We start from the raw sequence: 20,562 nt of genomic DNA on the forward strand, positions 1-20,562 counted from the left end.
CTGCAGCTGCCTATTTCATCTGTATCCTCCTTATTTCTTGCACTCAATAAACTAAACAGTAAAGGAAAATATACCGAGAACCTGAAATGACTCCGAAATGAAAGAGAAATGTTTTCGGGGGGATGAGTACGGATTGCTTAGGACAGCAGAATGGTGAACCGTGTACTCAGGTTACAAAATCCCTTTAAGGTGATAAAAGCATAAAATGTTCAAATGATAAAGGGCTTCAGCTGGAAATATATGTTACTTTATAAGACACATAAAAATGTACTTTACCTTCAGCCAGACACAGGAGGAAGAAATCGAAAAACGAATAAAAGGAAAAGAAAGAATTTTCCCAAACTCAGTTAATAATTAAAAATCTATTTTGCCAACTGCTTCTCAATTTTACAGACTTTTTTTTCCTTGTTTTAAGCACTCGGTTTATTTTTCAGTGTAACAAAGTTCAAAAAGTGCAAGGATCATAGAAAAGCCAAGAATTCTCTCTCTCTTTCTCTTTATTTTATATATATATACAGATTTGTCAGGATTTTTGCGTTGGTTACCAGCACAATCTGTTCTGATTGTAACAATGATAAACAAAAATAATCAAAACTAATAACAAGAACACACATACAGTTGCGTTGTTCATGTATTTTAACCCCTTAAAGGGGTACTCCGGCCCTAAGAAATCTTATCCCCTATCCAAGGGATGGGGGATAAGATGTCTTACCGCGGTGGTCTCGCCGCTGGGGACCCCCGCAATCTTACATTCGGCACCCACCTCTTTGAGCTGCACGCCGCGCTGCTGGCAGCGCGGCGCGCAGCTCAAAGAGGTGGGTGCCGAATGTAAAATTGCAGGGGTCCCCAGGGGCGGGACCACCGTGGTAAGACATCTTATCCCCTATCCTTTGGATAGGGGATAAGATGTCTTAGGGCCGGAGTACCCCTTTAAGGACGCAGGGATGAGCTTGCTTTAAAGCTAACAGCTGCAAGGACTCACAACTAACTCCAGACATTGACGATCATGCCGATGACCGGCATTAACCTTAAAAACTGTAAAATATGGGGCCACTGAGATACACACAGAGGAGCTAAGAAAATGACCCTGGACAACCAAAAGCAGAATACACTTCTGTTACGCCTAGCGCTCCGGGTCCCCGCTCCTCCCCGGAGCGCTCACGGCGTCTCTCTCCCTGCAGCGCCCCGGTCAGTCCCGCTGACCGGGAGCGCTGCACTGTCATGGCCGTCGGGGATGCGATTCGCACAGCGGGACGCGCCCGCTCGCGAATCGCATCCCAGGTCACTTACCCGTCCCGGTCCCCTGCTGTCATGTGCTGGCGCGCGCGGCTCCGCTCTCTAGGGCGCGCGGCTCCGCTCTCTAGGGCGCGCGCGCGCCAGCTCTCTGAGACTTAAAGGGCCAGTGCACCAATGATTGGTGCCTGGCCCAATTAGCTTAATTGGCTTCCACCTGCTCCCAGACTATATCTGCTCACTGCCCCTGCACTCCCTTGCCGGATCTTATTGCCTTGTGCCAGTGAAAGCGTTTAGTGTGTCCAAAGCCTGTGTACCTGAACTTCTGCTATCCATCTTGACTACGAACCTTGCCGCCTGCCCCCGACCTTCTGCTACGTCTGACCTTGCCTCTGCCTAGTCCTTCTGTCCCACGCCTTCTCAGCAGTCAGCGAGGTTGAGCCGTTGCTAGTGGATACGACCTGGTTGCTACTGCCGCAGCAAGACCATCCCGCTTTGCGGGGGGCTCTGGTGAACACCAGTAGCCTCTTAGAACCGGTCCACTAGCACGGTCCACGCCAATCCCTCGCTGACACAGAGGATCCACTACCTGGAAGCCGAATCGTGACAACTTCGAGCTGAGCTATCTGACGTAGGCACTGCTAATGAATCCGACCATGGACAACCGGTCACCTTACGGTTGACCCTCGAAACACCATGATGCACGCATAGGAGCTCAAAAAGTGACCATGGACAACCGGAAGCAAAATAACTGTCACGATGCCGGCTGGCAGGTAGTGGATCCTCTGTGCCAGAGAGGGATTGGCGTGGACCGTGCTAGTGGACCGGTTCTAAGCCACTACTGGTTTTCACCAGAGCCCGCCGCAAAGCGGGATGGTCTTGCTGCGGCGGTAGTGACCAGGTCGTATCCACTAGCAACGGCTCACCTCTCTGGCTGCTGAAGATAGGCGCGGTACAAGGGAGTAGGCAAAAAGCAAGGTCGGACGTAGCAGAAGGTCGGGGCAGGCAGCAAGGATCGTAGTCAGGGGCAACGGCAGAAGGTCTGGAAACACAGGCAAGGAACACACAAGGAACGCTTTCACTGGCACTAAGGCAACAAGATCCGGCAAGGGAGTGCAGGGGAAGTGAGGTGATATAGGGAAGTGCACAGGTGAACACACTAATTGGAACCACTGCGCCAATCAGCGGCGCAGTGGCCCTTTAAATCGCAGAGACCCGGCGCGCGCGCGCCCTAGGGAGCGGGGCCGCGCGCGCCGGGACAGAACAGACGGAGAGCGAGTCAGGTAGGGGAGCCGGGGTGCGCATCGCGAGCGGGCGCTACCCGCATCGCGAATCGCATCCCGGCTGGCAGCGGAATCGCAGCGCCCCGGGTCAGAGGACGTGACCGGAGCGCTGCCGCGGGGAGAGTGAAGCGAGCGCTCCGGGGAGGAGCGGGGACCCGGAGCGCTCGGCGTAACAATAACCTTAGAGCTTAGTCATGGCACAAATGAATGAGACCATGATAACCAGTCACCATACTCTTGACCCTCAAAGCACCATGATATGCACAGAAGAGCTCAATAAGTGACCTTGGACCACTGGAAGCATAATATACTCAGAAATGAGTCATATGGCATTGGCGCTGCTAATGAATGTGACAGTCACCTTACGGTTGACTCTCAAAGCACTGTAATGTGCGCATAGAAGCTCAAAATGTGACCATCAAAAGTTGAGTCATGATGCTAATGAATTAGACCATGGACAACAGTCACTTTATGGTTGACCATCAAAGCACCATCGTGCAGGGGAGCTTAGGAAGAAGTGGTGAAGAAAGAATAGAGATGGAGCAGCAATATTTAGACAACACAATAAGGCTATGGCTGCAGCATTCAGAAAATACATCACCATTGCCTTCGCATTATGTTGCATAGATGGCCAGAAAAATAGTGGAGATGACCGTCCACCATACTACATCTTCATACAACAGTCTCAACCTTTGAAAACCCATTAGAGGGTAATTTATAAGGTGAATGGTTGGCCATGGTCTGATTCATTAGCTGTGTGTATGTCACATCACTCAGCTCTAAGTGTTTTTGGCTTCTGGTTGTCTATGGGTCACTTTCTGAGCTCCTCTGCGCAAATCATAGTGCTTTGAAGGTCAAGCGTAAGGTGACCTGTTGTCCATGGTCTTCAGCACCTACGCTATATGGCTCCAAGTGTATTCTGCTTTTAGTTGTCTTGGGTCACTTTTTAAACTCCTCTCTGCGCATCACAATTAGTGTTGCTCGCAAATATTCTCGAATATAGCACTATTTATTTGTAATAACGAATATTCATTTTTTTTTCATTTTTTTTTTATTTAATTATTATTTTTTTTCACAGTAAACATCACAGTGATCATCCCTCTCTGCTTCCAGCTTGTGTGGTGTAAAGAAGGTTCTAATACTACTGTGTGAGACTGGCGTGCGAATTTTCGCATATGCGAATTTTGGTTTATGTAAATTTTCGCATGTGCTAATTTTCGCAGATGCGAATTTTGGTTTATATTATTGTTCGCATTTGCTAATTTTCGCATATGTGAATTTTGGTACATGGTAATTTTCGCATTTGTTAATTTTTGTATATGCGAATTTTGGTTTATGCAAATTTACGCATACGCGAATTTTGGTATATGGTATTTTCGCATTTGCTCATTTTCGCATATGCGTTTTTGTGTATACTAATTATGTTTTATGCAAATGTTTGCATATGCGAATTTTGGTTCATGGTAATTTTCGCATCTGCTAATTTTTGTATATGCAAATTTTTGCTTATGCTAATTTTCACATGTGCCATTTTTCGTGTGTGCGAATTTTTGCTTATGCTAATTATGGTTTATGCTAATTTTCGTATATGCGAAAATAAAACGCGAATATTACAAATATGCGAATTTAGCGAATATATGACGAATATTCGTCCATATATTCGCAAAATATCGCGAATTCGAATATGGCCTATGCCGCTCAACACTAATCACGATGAGGGTCAATTATAAGGAGACCGGTTGTCCATGGTCGGATTTATTAGCAGCCCCTACGCCATGTAACTCAGCCGCAAGTGTATTCTGGTTTTGGTTGTCAATAGTCACTTTCTGGACTCCTCTCTGTGTATCATGGTGCTTTGAGGGTCAATTATAAGATGAATGGTTGGCCATGATCTGATTTATTAGAAGCGTGTATGCCACATGACTCAGCTGTAAGGATATTTCGCTTCTGGTTGTCCATGTCACCTGCTGGGTTCCTCTGTGTGTATTACAGTGCTTTGAGACTCAACAGTAAGGTGACTTGTTGTCCATGGTCATCTCCCGGTGGAGGTGGTCATGGTGAACATGGTAAAAGAGTTCAAAAGGGGCCTGGATGCATTTTGGACAGTAATAACATTACAGGTTATGGATACTAGATTTATAGGGACAGAAGGTTGATCCATTTATTCTGATTGCCATATTGGAGTCGGGAAGGAATTTTTACCTCTAGTATGAGGGTTTTTTTCTTTCCTCCGGATCAACTCAGTAGGGACTAATTAAGGATATAGGTTGAACTTGATGATCTTTTTTAAACCTTATGAACTATGTTACTAACTATGTTACTATATTCATTAGCATTGCCTACGCCACATGACTCAGCTCCAAGTGCATTATTTTTCTGGACTTCTCTGTGTGTATCTCATTGCTTTGAGGGTCAATTATAAGGAGACTGGTTGGCCATGGTCTGATTGATTAGCATTGTCTATGCCACATGACTCAGCTCTAACTATATAAAGGCTTCTGGTTGTCCATGGTCCCATTTAGAGCTCCGCTACATGCATCACGGTTCTTTGAGGGTCAAGCGTAAGTTGACCCGTTGGCCATAGTCTGATTCATTAGCAGTGTGTATGCCACATGACTCAGCTCTAAGTATATAAAGGCTTCTGGCTGTCCATGGTCCCATTTAGAGCTCCGCTACGTGCATCACGGTTCTTTGAGGGTCAAGCGTAAGTTGACCCGTTGGCCATAGTCTGATTCATTAGCAGTGTGTATGCCACATGACTCAGCTCTAAGTGTATTTGGCTTATGGTTGTCCATGGTCACTTTATGAGTTCCTCAGCGCATGTCACAGTGCTTCGAGGGTCAAGTGTAAGGTGACCTGTTGTCCATGGTCTGATTCATTAGCAGCAGCTACGCCATATAACTCAGCCGCAAGTGTATTGTGGTTTTGGTTGTCCATAGTTACGTTCTTATCTCCTCTGTCATAGTGCTGTGAGGGTCAACTATAAGGTGGCTGGGTGGCCATGGTCTGATTCATTAGCATTGTGTATGCCATATGACTCAGCTCGAAGTATATTTGGCTTCTGGTTGTCCATGGTCCCTTTCTGAGTCCCTCTGCCTGTATCACAGTGCTTCGAGGGTCATCCGTAAGGTGACCTGTTGTCCATGGTCTGATTCATTAGCAGCGCCTACGCCATATGACTCAGCTCCGAGTGTATTCTGCTTCTTCCCACTGACAGATCAGCCTGTTCCTGCTCAGCAATTACTCTAATGGTCTCTCAAGTCTGCGAAAAGATGTTAATTTGGTTAAAACACCTCCAGATGCAGTTTGCTATACACAAACGTTACTTTATATCGCACCGGGACGCCTTTCATCATTGTGTTTTGATGATTACACATTCGGAAATAGTAAAATATGCAAATATCAGGAATCAGGTGCAGTTTCAATGACACGTCCCTTTATGAGGAGATTGTCTACTGCTAACCAGGTGTATGAGAACCGCGGTGGGGAAGTCATACCGTCTAAGCCGCAAATCACACAACATCTAGTGGGGTTTTTCATTATTTTTCGGCTTAAACTCGGTACTTGTGATAATTCATAAGAACATCAACAGAGCCGAGCTGCTTGTGTTCCGGGGCTGCGGGTTCTGTCCATTCATACAGGTTATAATGACGTTATTAAACATGAGAGAATAAATAGCTTTATATAATATTCAAGACGACTCTTAAAAGGAAACACTAGAATATATTTTTTCCCTTGGCAAAGACGCTGCAGATTTTATGACAGAAGTTCCATACAAACAGGGGCATAACTACTGCACTAGTAACCCCCCTGATCTTTATAACAGCCATGATATGTGCAGTGACAACAAAAAACGCTACGAGACAATTACAAGTGGACGTCAAATGTTCTTTAAAGTAAACGGTGGACTTCAGAGTCACTGGGGGATTCCAGAAACTGATCATACCCCACTGATCACACCCCACTGATCATACCCCACTGATCATACCCCACTGATCATACCCCACTGATCATACCCCACTGATCACACCCCACTGATCATACCCCACTGATCATACCCCACTGATCATACCCCACTGATCATACCCCACTGATCACACCCCACTGATCATACCCCACTGATCATACCCCACTGATCATACCCCACTGATCATACCCCACTGATCATACCCCACTGATCACATCCCACTGATCATACCCCACTGATCACACCCCACTGATCATACCCCACTGATCATACCCCACTGATCACACCCCACTGATCACACCCCACTGATCATACCCCACTGATCATACCCCACTGATCATACCCCACTGATCATACCCCACTGATCACATCCCACTGATCATACCCCACTGATCATACCCCACTGATCATACCCCACTGATCACATCCCACTGATCATACCCCACTGATCATACCCCACTGATCATACCCCACTGATCACACCCCACTGATCATACCCCACTGATCACACCCCACTGATCACACCCCACTGATCATACCCCACTGATCATACCCCACTGATTACACCCCACTGATCATACCCCACTGATCAGCTTGTTATCTCCCATCCTGTGAATAGGAGAGAACTTTACAAGTTGGAATGTCTCCCGTATAAGAAAACTGTATTTCAATAAAGCTGTAACCCCAAGATATATAGTAAGATATATAGTAAGTAACTAATAGTTTATTATCATAAAACTGTACTGGCTTCAGAATATTTTTGCTTGATTTACACAACAGAAAGTTGTGTAGTCCTCTCATTGTCAGTGTAGTGTTGTCTCAGCAGCTCTCCAGCTCTTCCCTCTCTCCTGACAGGAAGTTGTGTAGTCCTTTTATTATCAATGTGGTGCTGTCTCAGCAGCTCCCCGGTTCCTACTTTCTCCTGACAGGAAGTTGTGTAGTCCTCTCATTGTCAGTGTGCTGTTTTCTCAGCAGCTCCCCAGTTCCTACCTTTCTCCTGACAAGAAATTGTGTAGTTCTCTCATTGTCAGTGTGCTGTTGTCTCTTAAGCTCCCCTTGCTCCTCAATCTCTTCTGACAGGAAGTTGTGTAGTCTTTTTATTGGTAGTCTGGTGTTGTCTCAGTAACTCCCTGGCTACTACCCTTCTCCTGACAGGTAATTATGTTGTCCTTTCATTGACCCCCTTGCTCCGCCCTCTCTCCTGACAGGAAGTTGTTTAGTCCTCTCATTGTCAGTGTGGTGTTGTCTCAGCAGCTCCGGCTTCTCGTTCTCTAACAAGATGACACATCATCCTCCATATACATCTTTATTGAGACATTTAGCAACAACTATGGTGTGGTTACAGCATGCTGCCTTATTCTAAGAAATGCATCACACAGAGGAGCAAAAAAAAAAAATAATTATTATCAATGTGGTGTTGTCTCAGTAGCTCCCCGGTTCCTACCTTTCGCCTGACAGGAAGTCGTGTAGTCCTTTCATTGTCAGTGTGGTGTTGTCTCAGCAGCTCCCCGGTTCCTACCTTTCTCCTGACAGGAAGTTGTGTAGTTCTCTCATTGTCAGCATGCTGCCTTATGCTAAGAAATGCGTCACGCAGAGGAGCAAAAAAATAAAAATAAAAGAATAAATCAGGGCCTGTGAGGTCACAGCCACGCCCTTCATTATGTCACACCACGCCCCCTCCATTCATGTCTATGGGAGGGGGCATTGTGTGATGTCACGAGGGGTTCACGACGTGACATCATGACCACTGCCACAGGAACCTGGCGTTTGTTTAGAAATGTGGGTCCCCAGCAGCAGGACCCCCACGATCAGATATCTTATCCCCTTTGGATAGGGGATAAGATGTCTTGCAGCGAAGTGCCTCTTTAAAGGGGTACTCCCACCCTAGACATCTTATCCCCTATCCAAAGGATAGGCCGTCACGCCCCCTCCCATAGACTTGCATTGAGGGGACGGGCGTGACGTCACGGACTTCCGTCCGGGAGTTCCGTCCGGGCGTGACGTCACGGACTTCCGTCCGGTTCCGGTGGATAGGGGATAAGATGTCTAGGGTGGGAGTACCCCTTTAAGCTTACACTTGTCCTTTAACATATATTGTAAGTTGAAGTAAGTTTTAACCTTGCTGGGAAGAAATGGCCTTTCTTTTCGTGTAGTAATTTATTGTTGGCTGGTTTCATGTAGTAATTTAGTGTTTAGCTGCCGCTTTTAATGGTCGGAGGTTTTTTTTTTTTTTTTTTTTTTTTTTTTTTTAACCTTCAAAGAAAATCGGATTTAATTTAAATTGCAGTTATGGAAAAAAAAAAAGGAGAGACAATCACATTGAATAGCGTCATTCTCCATATGGAAGGCAGACACAAGTGAGGAAACGCACTTTAGGCGGAAAATGAATCTATGCACCTCTGTTACTTAGTGCAGATGTTGTAGACCGTAATGATTTGCTTGTTATTCTAACCTGGGATCATTATATTTCAGAGGTGTCGGTTTTCTTATGATGAAGTTGGCTTGTTAAAGGGCCGGTATTACGACTTTGGGGGTTGTATTGCAAGATGGTTGGTGCAGTCATTTATGTAATTGAAAAATGAGATAGAACCTCTGACTAAAGGTTTGGGGTGCTGAATGTATCCACGCTCTATTAAAGGGGACTTTACTAATTCAAAGCCAGACAGTAATGGACATGCTTACCAAGCATCTGTGCTAATGTTGATGGTAATTGGCCGTGTCCCCTATCACGGTGCTGGTTTGTTTGCGTGAACTGGCTATTTCCTGTTTCGGTGCCTTCCCTCCAACAACAATCCCCAGGATCCCTTGTTTCTAGGTAAGAGGTGATTTATCTCTCTCCCACACATCAGCCACCCCACCCATTACAGAACAGCTAGGTTCCTTTCCATGCGTGCTGTGCTTAAGGGTGCGTTCCCACCTGGCGTATACGCAGCATATTTCTCACTGCGCAAAATTTACAGCAACAGCGGGAAATACGCCGCGTATTCCTTGCTCACTATACACACAGGGCTTTCCGGTGACCGGCCTATGTGTGCAGTGAGTTTTGGAGGCGTCACAGTCACGCCGGCGCACGGCCCCGCCTCCAAAACTCACTACACGCATAGGGCTGCCACCAGAAAGCCCTGTGTGTATAGTGAGCAAGGAATACGCAGCGTATTTCCCGCTGCTGCCATAAATTTTGAACAGCGTGAAATACGCTGCGTATACGCTAGGTGGGAACGCACCCTAAAACTGCAATTCCCTGCGGCCTTGTGAAGAATAATCTCCCTTCCACCCAGCGGTCGCTCCACCCATTGAAGCACAGACACGCTCCCTTTTAACACCTGACTAATGATGTAATCGGGCTGCACTGCAACCTGGAAAAAGCCATAGACAAAACTCATATTGGATGCTGCTAAAAAGGAACATCCAGGGCAAAGATCACATAAGAATTGCGAGACCCACGGAGGAATTAGGATAGGGGATGAGATGTCTAAGTGCCGGAGTACCCCTTTAAGAAGATATCCTGCCTCCAGAGCGTGATCGCATTTACACTTTAATGTTTTAAATCTGGAAAACTTTTACAAAGAGAAAAACTAAAGAGCAAAGACTTGTTTCTGTCATATTCAGCAACTCATCTCCTAAAAAAAAAAAGACAAAAGTGTGATAGATGTGACGCACTGAAAATAACAGATTTAGCACAACTCGTCAGGTCTGTTAGACATCGCGCCCCCTCATGTCTGCCGGACAATTACAGCGCATTAAGGTGGCAGATTTACTATAGCCTGGCCCGATCTTTTTTGTCAATTGTGAGTGTTTTACTGATTTGGCGCAATAGTAAAATATAAATTTGACAGACGTGTCCGAGTGCTGTCTAGTGACAAAGATTGGCGGAAACTGTGACTAGAAAAATGATTAGGCACAAATGACTTATACGTGTGGAATTTTACTGGTGTTATATGTATAATAAATGTGTCACTTCAGAAAAATACAGACCCAACCGATATTAAAAAAAATAATTAAAAAGAAATAAATAAATACATAAAGCTAGATGGAATTGAATAAATAAATAAATAATAAGGAACTGAACTGGAGCTGCAGGGGACCAGGGGAAGGTAAGTATAGCTTTTTTTTTACTGTCCCAGAAACATAAATTCTTTCAAAATGCTGAAAACCCCTTTAACCTTTTGTCAACAATTGTTGCACATTGATGGGCCTTCCCTTCCTTTCTTTCTCTTATTTTTTTTAACTACTTCTTGCTTCTGTTGGCTTTTTGCTTCTACTGCCTCGAAACCAGTGGAAAAATTCATCTCAGTAATTCTGTTGCAGCAGAGTCCCATTGTTTTCAATAGGATTCTGCTGCAATGTGCACAAGGTGGAATTTTCTCAGTGGAAACATCTGCTGTGGAAATTCCGCATTTCGCATTTGCGAGTGGTCCTGGCTCTGGCATGTTCTTCCAGCGCCCTCTGTCTGCCAAAGGCTGTTTGAGAAGACAATGGCAGAAAGGGTCTGTTCACATTAAACATTTTAACATGCCTTTTGAAAAACAAAAAGGCATGCTAAAAAATGCATAATGTGAACAGAGGTATACTTACCGCACCTCATTCCAGACTGTTAGCTTCTTCATTTCTTCTTGTGTAGCTCAGCCCTAGTGACATCATCATTATGAGGTGGTAAGTATCACTCGTTTCGCTGAATACATTATACAGCCATATAAGTGACTGTATAATGTATACACTTTCCTACCCTTCTGCCTAGGAGTTAACTAGTGCTGTTCTGCAGCACTAATTACCTCCTTCCTTGCTGGGCTGAGCTGTACTCGCGGCTGTCAGCTGCAAGCACAACTCAGCCCTGACATTGCCAGGTTCGTGCAAGCTGAACCTGGCAATATTCAAAAGCCGCAAACTCCCCGAAGTTTGGATCCAATCCTGGTTTGATGGCCTTGACTCGGTGAACTCTAGTCAGGTAGGTGGTAAGTGTCATAGTTACATCCAAGGCTCAAGTCCTACAGGTACGCATGGGAACTTAGTTCCTGCATTTTTCCCCATGATGCATAGTTAAGTATTTGAGCACAACTCCACATTGGTTACATATCCCTTTCATGTCAGCAGGACCAAATGAGAATTGAACTTGTATAAGAGTAAGGACATGTTCACACAGCCGGAAAATGTGCGGAATGTGTGGAAAATGTGTGGAATGAACGGATATTCCGCCCCTTTGAAAAAATCTGCCGGGCACTAGGACTACTCATCTCATAGACGGCAATGCATTTCCTTGAAAAGACATGTTTATTCTTTCTGCGTATGCCAGAATCTGGAGATTACATGAGGATGAGGTTTGTTACAGTGTGTCACTCCAGTAACAAGGAGATTACATGAGGAGGAGGTTTGTTACAGTGTGTCACCCCAGTAGTAAGGAGATTACATGAGGAGGAGGTTTGTTACAGTGTGTCACCTCAGTAGTAAGAAGATTACATGAGGAGGAGGTTTGTTACACTATGTCAACCCAGTAGTAAGGTGATTACATGAGGTTGAGGTTTGTTACAGTGTGTCACCCTAGTAGTAAGGAGATTACATGAGGAGGAGGTTTGTTACAGTGTCACCTCAGTAGTAAGAAGATTACATGAGGAGGGGGTTTGTTACAATGTGTCACCCCAGTAGTAAGGAGATTACATGAGGAGGGAATTTGTTACAGTGTGCAACCCCAGTAGTAAGGAGATTACATGAGGAGGAGGTTTGTTACAGTGTGTCACCCCAGTAGTAAGAAGATTACATAAGGAGGAGGTTTATTACAGTGTGTCACCCCAGTAGTAAGGAGATTACATGAGGAGGAGGTTTGTTACAGTGTGTCTCCCCAGTAGTAAGGAGATTACATGAGGAGGAGGTTTGTTACAGTGTTTCACCCCAGTAGTAAGGAGATTACATGAGGAGGAGGTTTGTTACAGTGTGTCACCTCAGTAGTAAGGAGATCACCTGAGGAGGAGGTTTGTTACAGTGTGTCACCCCAGTAGTAAGGAGATTACATGAGAAGTTTTGTTACAGTGTGTCACCCCAGTAGTAAAGAGATTACATGAGGAGGAGGTTTGTTACAGTGTGTCACCCCAGTAGTAAGGAGATTACATGAGGAGGGGGTTTGTTACAGTGTGTCACCCCAGTAGTAAGGAGATTACATGAGGAGGAGGTTTGTTACAGTGTGTCACCCCAGTAGTAAGGAGATTACATGAGGAGGAGGCTTGTTACAGTGTGTCACCCTAGTAATAAGGAGATCACATGAGAAGGAGGTTTGTTACAGTGTGTCACCCCAGTAGTAAGCAGATCACATGAGGTGGAGGTTTTTTACATTGTCACCCCAGTAGTAAGGAGATTACATGAGGAGGAGGTTTGTTACAGTGTGTCACCCCAGTAGTAAGGAGATTACATGAGGAGGAGGTTTGCTACAGTGTGTCACCCCAGTAGTAAGGAGATTACATGAGGAGGAGGTTTGTTACAGTGTGTCACCCTAGTAGTAAGGAGATTACATGAAGTGAAGGTTTGTTATAGTGTGTCCCCCCCAGTAGTAAGGAGATTACATGAGGAGTGAGTTTGTTACAGTGTGTCACCCCAGTAGTAAATAGATTATATGAGGAGGAGGTTTGTTACAGTGTTTCACCCCAGTAGTAAGGAGATTACATGAAGAGGAGGTTTGTTACAGTGTGTCACCCAAGTAGTAAGGAGATTACATGAGGAGGGGGTTTGTAACAGTGTGTCACCCCAGTAGTAAGGAGATTACATGAGGAGGAGGCTTGTTACAGTGTGTCACCCCAGTAGTAAGGAGATCACATGAGGAGGAGGTTTGTTACAGTGTGTCACCCCAGCAGTAAAGAGATTATATGAGGAGGAGGTTTGTTACAGTGTTTCACCCCAGTAGTAAGGTGGGGTGTATCAAAGGGCAGAGCCAATGAGCTGGGTAAAGGGGTGGCAAAATCCCTTGATTCCACCGTGTGAACATACCCTAACTGGGAGAATTTGGTAAGGGCTGGAGGTGACTGAGCGGCAATTTCCCTTGTGTCCTCCCTATAAACCACAATGTCTTACAGGATTCTTTACCGATACAGGAAACAGACAGATTTTCCCGTATACTTTGTTGTCCTATCTGCACATTCGGTATCATGAAGTTAAGGGGATTCTTTTAATCTTCTTCAACAAACATTTTTTTTGGAGCTAAGAATTCCGGTAACTACAAAGTCCGTCTGTGAATGAACACCCCAATTTATGCGGAATCATTAGAGTGTCACGGCAATGGCCGGGGGTCCCTCAGAACCGTAACCCGCCATCAATTATGCTAATGCCATCGACAGATTGGAGACTTTCTAAGGAGGTAAAGACGCTTTCAAAGTCAACTTTCTGCTTTATGAAAACTTCCTCCACTTCCCAACAGGTTGTGTTTCATCTACTTTGTGTGACAGGCGGCAAAAGAAAAAAAAAAGGAGAGAGATGCATCCTGGGTAACTCCATGGCTTAGTCAAATATTGTCAGCTCTTAAACAGGTGCGCACATGCTGCCATTATGTATGTCGCAAATCATATAATTATGGCACAGCCAGCGCCGGTGTATAAATTCTCCCGCTTTGTTCGTTTTGTCTTCATTTTTCCAGCATTTATGTAAATTTACTTACAACATAATGAGGCTGATTATTTTTTATTTTTTTTTGGTTGCTTTTGGAAACATCTCATCTTTTTTTAAATGTCTGATTTGGATACCCCCCCCCCCCCCCCTTATTATGGATTAGGAAGTCAGCTGCTATCTATGGGGGTTTACGCCCCAAAATCCAACACTATGGGGGGTATTTATCAATTTTGCCTGTTGACGGTTTCTTTTTACCCTTTTGTTTTTTCACTTTGGTTTTCGTGGACGTGCACCAAATTTATCATTTGTAGTGTTGAGCGGCATAGGCCATATTCGAATTCGCGATATTTCGCAAATATATGGACGGATATTCATCATATATTCGCTAAATTCGCATATTCGTAATATCCGTGCGTTTTATTTTCGCATATACGAAAATTTGCATATGTGAAAATTTGCATATGCAAAATTTGCATAAGCCAAAATTAGCATATGTGAAAATTAGCATATGTGAAAATTAGCATATGCAAAAATTTGCGCGCCAGTCTGACACAGTAGTATTAGAGCCTTCTTTACACCACACAAGCTGGAAGCAGAGAGGGATGATCACTGTGATTAGAGATGAGCGAACTTACAGTAAATTCGATTCGTCACGAACTTCTCGGCTCGGCAGTTGATGACTTTTCCTGCATAAATTAGTTCAGCCTTCAGGTGCTCCCGTGGGCTGGAAAAGGTGGATACAGTCCTAGGAGACTCTTTCCTAGGAATGTATCCCCCTTTTCCAGCCCTCTGGAGCACCTGAAAGCTGAACTAATTTATGCAGGAAAAGTCATCAACTGCCGAGCCGAGAAGTTCGTGACGAATCGAATTTACTGTAAGTTCGCTCATCTCTATTTATAGCCACCATGTGAAATGGATTTTATTTTCAACTTGAGTATTTTTTTTTTTGTTACTTTAGTGCAGTGGTCTTCAACCTGCGGACCTCCAGATGTTGCAAAACTACAATTCCCAGTATGCCCGGACAGCCGTTGGCTGTCCGGGCATGCTGGGAGTTGTAGTTTTGCAACATCTGGAGGTCCACAGGTTGGAGACCACTGCTTTAGTGCTTACCTTTCCTGAACCTGTGTGGCCATGTCCAATGCTGGCTCAACTATGTTGCAGGATAGTATTGCGCAGCCCCGGAGGCGTCGCTGCTTTCACTCCAAAAATGTTTTTTATATATTTTGACGCCTTTACATTTTCTGACATTGCTAAGTGTGTTTTCCATGTGCAAAATTTCTTGGCGGTGATTTGCGCCAAAAAAAAAAACAACTAAAGGCGCAAAATTGCGCCAAAGATCGATTGGCGCAAACGATGAATAACTGACTAAAGTTAAAATCACACACAGGACCGTGGGATTTTGAGAAAGTTGTAAAAAATGACAGTGGAGAAGAGGCGCCAAACTTTGGCTCAAAAAGACACTGCGCCAAAGTATTGCGCCAAAGTTATGTGAAAAAAAACCACATGTTTGCGCTGTCCTAGTGCTGAAGGGTTTCGGCGGAAGTGGTCGTGACGTCATGCCATGCCCCCTCTATTCATGTCTATGGGAGGGGGCGTTACGACAGAACCCAACATTTGTTCAGAACGCCGGCTGCTGCACTCTTAGTATAGGGGATATGATGTCTAGCTGTGGAGTACCCTTTTAAAGGGGCATTCCAGGAAAAAACTTTTATAACGTTGATATATATATATATATATATATATATATATATATATATATCAACTGGCTCCAGAAAGTTACACAGATTTGTAAATTATTTCTATTAAAAATCTTAATCCTTTCAGTACTTATGAGCTGCTGAAGTTGAGTTGTTATTTTATGTCTAAGTGCTCTCTGATGACACCTGTCTCAGGAACCGCCCAGTTTAGAAGCAAATCCCCATAGCAAACCTCTTCTACTCTGTGCAGTTCCCGAGACAAACAGAGATGTCAGCAGAGAGCACTGTTGCCAGACAGAAAAGAAGAACTCTACTTCAGCACCTGATAATTATTGAAAGGATTAAGATTTTTTAATAGAAGTAATTTACAAATCTGTTTAACTTTCTGGAGCCAGTTGATATATAAAAGAAAAGTTTTTTTCCTGGAATACCCTTTTAAGCTCTGTCCATATCAGCTATTAGGGCATATGGTTCTCACTGGGACTGGGGTTATCCCAATATTGAAAGATATCCCCTGTCCAAAACAGAGGGGATAACTAGCCAACTGGTGGGGGTCTAACCACTGAGACCCCCACTGATCTTGAGTAGTGTTGCTCACGAAGATTTGCAATGCGAATTTTATTCGCGAATATTGCATATTCGCGAATTTGCGAATATTCACGAATTCGCGAATATTCGCGAATATAACACTATATATTCGTAATTACGAATATTCGTTTTTTTTTTTTTTTTTCACAGTACACATCACAGTGATCATCCCTCTCTGCTTCCAGCTTCCAGTCTCTAATATTTCTGTGTGAGACCGGTGTGCGAATTTTCGCATATTGCGAACATTTGCTAATATTCGCATATGCGAATTCCCCCTGTGTTAAATTTTGTGTATACTAATTTTCACATTCGCGTATGCGAAAATAAAACGATAATATTACAAATATGCGAATATTCGCGAATATATGACGAATATTCGTCCATATATTCGCAGATATCGCGAATTCGAATATGGCCTATGCCGCTCAACACTAATCTTGAGTCGTCAAATGTCCCCCCGAGTGACAGAAGTGGCAGTGGGCATGCTCGGACAACGCTCCCTGCACTCTGAATTGGACTTCTGAGCATTGCCGTGCGCTGGAATTGGTTATGTTCACATAGATGTTGAAGCTGCTCCATTCACTCTGAGAATACTTGACCTCCATTCTCGTGGTCATTGAAGGTCCCAATCCCAGCAGTAAGATCCCCACCAATCAGCTAGTAATTCCCTATTAGTGTTGAGCGGCATAGGCCATATTCGAATTCGCGATATTTCGCGAATATATGGACGAATATTCATCTTATATTCGCAAAATTCGCATATTCGTAATATATGCAAAAATTAGCATATGCAAAAATTAGCATAAGCGAAAATTCGCATGTATGAAAATTAGCATATGCGAAAATTCGCACGCCAGTCTCACACAGTAATATTAGAGCCTTCTTTATACCGTGTCCGTCCATATATATATATATATATATATATATATATATATATATATATAAATATCATGGTTGGCCGGTGACTTAGTTCAGCCAACTTCTGCCATTGGGGAAACTCTGGAGAATTCACATTAGATGGTTGGCCGGCTCTACCGATGTTGTCAGGTTCTGTGTATGGCCATGCAGATGGCTCCAACCTCAGGATATCTCATAAGGTAGATAGCAGGTGATGTCTAGTGTTGCTCACGAATATTCGCAATTCGAATATTATTCGCGAATATCGCATATTCGCCAATTCGCGAATTTCGCGAATATAGCGCTATATATTCGTAATTAAGAATATTCGTTTTTTTTTTTCACAGTACACATCACAGTGATCACTAGTGTTGCTCGCGAATATTCGCAATGCGAATTTTATTCGCGAATGAAGCATATTCGCGAATTCGCGAATATAGCGCCATATATTCGTAATTACGAATATTTTTTTTTTTTTTTTTTTCACAGTACACATCACAGTGATCATCCCTCTCTGCTTTCAGCTTGTGTGGTGTAAAGGAGTCTCTAATACTACAGTGTGAGACTGGTGTGCGAATTTTCGCATATAAGAAAATTTGCATATGCTAACTTTCACATATGTGAATTTTCGCTTATGCTTTAATTTTCACACACGCGAATGTTTGAACATGCGAAAATAAAACGGGATATTGCGAATATGCGAATATTCGCGGCGAATATATGACGAATATTCGTCCATATATTCGCGAATATTCGCGAATTCGAATATGGCCTATGCCGCTCAACACTAGTGATCACCCCTCTCTGCTTCCAGCTTGTGTGGTGTAAAGAAGGCTGTAATACTACTGTGTGAGACTGACTGGCGCGCGAATTTTGCGGATGCTGATTTTGTATATGCTAATATTCACATATGTTAATTTTCGCATACGCGCATTTCGCATATGCGAAAATAAAACGAGAATATTGCGAACATGCGAATATTTGCGAATATATGACGAATATTCGACCATATATTCGCGAATATTCGCGAATTCGAATATGGCCTATGCCGCTCAACACTAGTGATGTCAGGTGATGTCGGGTGAGTAACAGGTTACCTCCTGGCTGGATTGCCCAGGGATATTTTACACCGAGCTAAATTATTATCGGTTTGAATAATATAGCCAGGTGTAACATATCCCTGGGCAATCCAGCCAGTTAACCTGTTACTCACTTGACATGCTTGTTCCATGTGCTATGAAAAAGCCACAACTTTCCCGGGTATCTTATCTATACCACTAACACCATCAGCTATTGAAAAAGGGGACCTGGCTCCCAGAAACGCGTCAAGCCCAGTTTTTATACATATATATATATATATATATATATATATATATATATATTTATATACAGTGATCCCTCAACTTACATTGGCCTCAACATACAATAGTTTCAACATAAAATGGACCATTGTAAGTTGAAACCAGACTCAACATACAATGTACAGACAGTCCAGATCTGTGAAACGTGTCAATGGCTGGAAGAACCGACCAATCAGAATGGGCATTTTGCTGGTAAAACCCCTGTATTCCTGAAGCGTATGCACTGACTGATGTCTGGTAGTGCCCCCTACAGTACAGGGAGGTAATAAATGCTCTTCTGAATACTTTACCTGTGCCAGGGTTAGCTGCTCCTTTGGACACCAGGTGAGGGCGGCTCCATGTTACTTTTTTAGGACACTGTGTACTGTACAGGACCCTAAAGAAGCTCCTGTCCTCTACATAGACCAGTGTTTCCCAAGCAGGGTGCCCCCAGCTGTTCGCGAATATATGGACGAATTTTCGTCATATATTTGCGAAATTCGCATATTCGCTTTATTTATTTTTTTGCGCATATTCGCGAATATTGAGCCCTCCCTTCTTAAATGGCATAGTATACTATGACTTAAGCATTAACTCTGTGATTTTTTGCCCGTTGAAACCAATAGTCCCATTGCGGTCTATGGGGAACTCACGGACCGTCTCGGCAGCACAGTGGATGGGAGACCACCACTGGCTCGAGTCCTGGGGTGGCACAGAGTGTTACAGTGATGTGGTTAAACTTTACTTTCCCAGGTAGGAGAACAGAGAGTGGGTTGGGCACTGCCTATATTCCTATGTGGCCAGTGTTCATGGAAGTGAGTGACCGGGTATGTACGGGGGTGCAGCGTGACAATGGAGCGTTCATATGCAAATACATAGGAAGAAGAAAGACGCCAGTGCACTCACCCGTTCAGATGGACTTCTATTTATTCAAGGTACATTCTTGTACAGCAAGACAGTCCTGAACATAACCCCCGTGTGGATGGTGCAGAGCAGGGTGTTCCGCAGGCAGAGACGTTCACCGGCGCAGGCGTCTTTCTTCTTCCTATGTATTTAAACTTTACTTTCCTGGAAAAGCTGCTGAGTTGCCCATAGCAACCAATCAGATCGCTTCTTTCATTTTTCAGAGGCCTTTTCAAAAATGAAAGAAGTGATCTGATTGGTTGCTATGGGCAACTCAGCTACTTTTCCTCTGGACAGGTTTTGATAAATCTCCCTCTATGGGGGAGATTCATCAAAAGCAGTGTAGAGGAAGAGTTGTGCCGTTGCCCATAGCAACCAATCAGATCGCTTCTTTCATTTTTGAAAAGGCCTCTGAAAAATGAAAGAAGCGATCTGATTGGTTGCTATGGACAACTCAGCAGCTTTTCCAGGAAAGTAAAGTTTAACCACAACACTGTAACACTCTGCCACCCCAGGACTCGAGCCAGTGGTGGTCTCCCATCCACTGTGCTGCCGAGACAGTCCATGAGATCCCCATAGACTACAATGGGCCTATTGGTTTCAATGGGCAAAAAATCCCAGAGATAATGCACTAGTCATAGTTCCCTATACCTTTAAAGAAGGGAGGGCTCAATATTCGCGAGTATGCGCATATATTTTCGCATATGCGCCAAAAAAATGAATATTCGTAGTTACGAATATATAGTGCTATATTCGCAATATTCGCTAATATGCGATATTCGCGATAAAAATTCGAATTGTGAATATTCGCGAGCAACACTATTAACCTCAACCTAGCAGGACTGTTACAATGATTTGGTTTTTCTTGTATGTTTTTGACACATAGGGTAATGTGTATCACAGTATCCTCGGTTTAGGTTTTGTTTTATGTAGAGCTCCCAACCAACATTTTTTTCTCTGTCTAGATTTGTAAATTACTTCTATTAAAAAAAATAATCTTAACCCTTCCAGTATTTATCAGCTGCTGTATGCTCCAGAGAAAGTTGTGTAGTTCTTTCCAGTCTGACCAC

General features: G+C 43.9%; 1 long non-coding RNA gene across 1 annotated transcript in view; it reads right to left on the reverse strand.

Annotated features, from left to right (window-relative positions):
- The window catches only part of LOC130283349 (uncharacterized), a 33,403-nt gene extending 13,753 nt beyond the window's left edge, over window positions 1-19,650 (reverse strand). Inside the window, exon 1 of the long non-coding RNA XR_008846667.1 lies at window positions 19,496-19,650. This is a non-coding gene — a long non-coding RNA (uncharacterized LOC130283349). The remainder of the gene's footprint in view (window positions 1-19,495) is intronic.
- Between the last annotated feature and the right edge of the window lie 912 nt (window positions 19,651-20,562).

This window comes from Hyla sarda, chromosome 7 (assembly GCF_029499605.1).
Source record: "Hyla sarda isolate aHylSar1 chromosome 7, aHylSar1.hap1, whole genome shotgun sequence".
Classification (NCBI taxonomy): Eukaryota; Metazoa; Chordata; class Amphibia; order Anura; family Hylidae; genus Hyla; species Hyla sarda.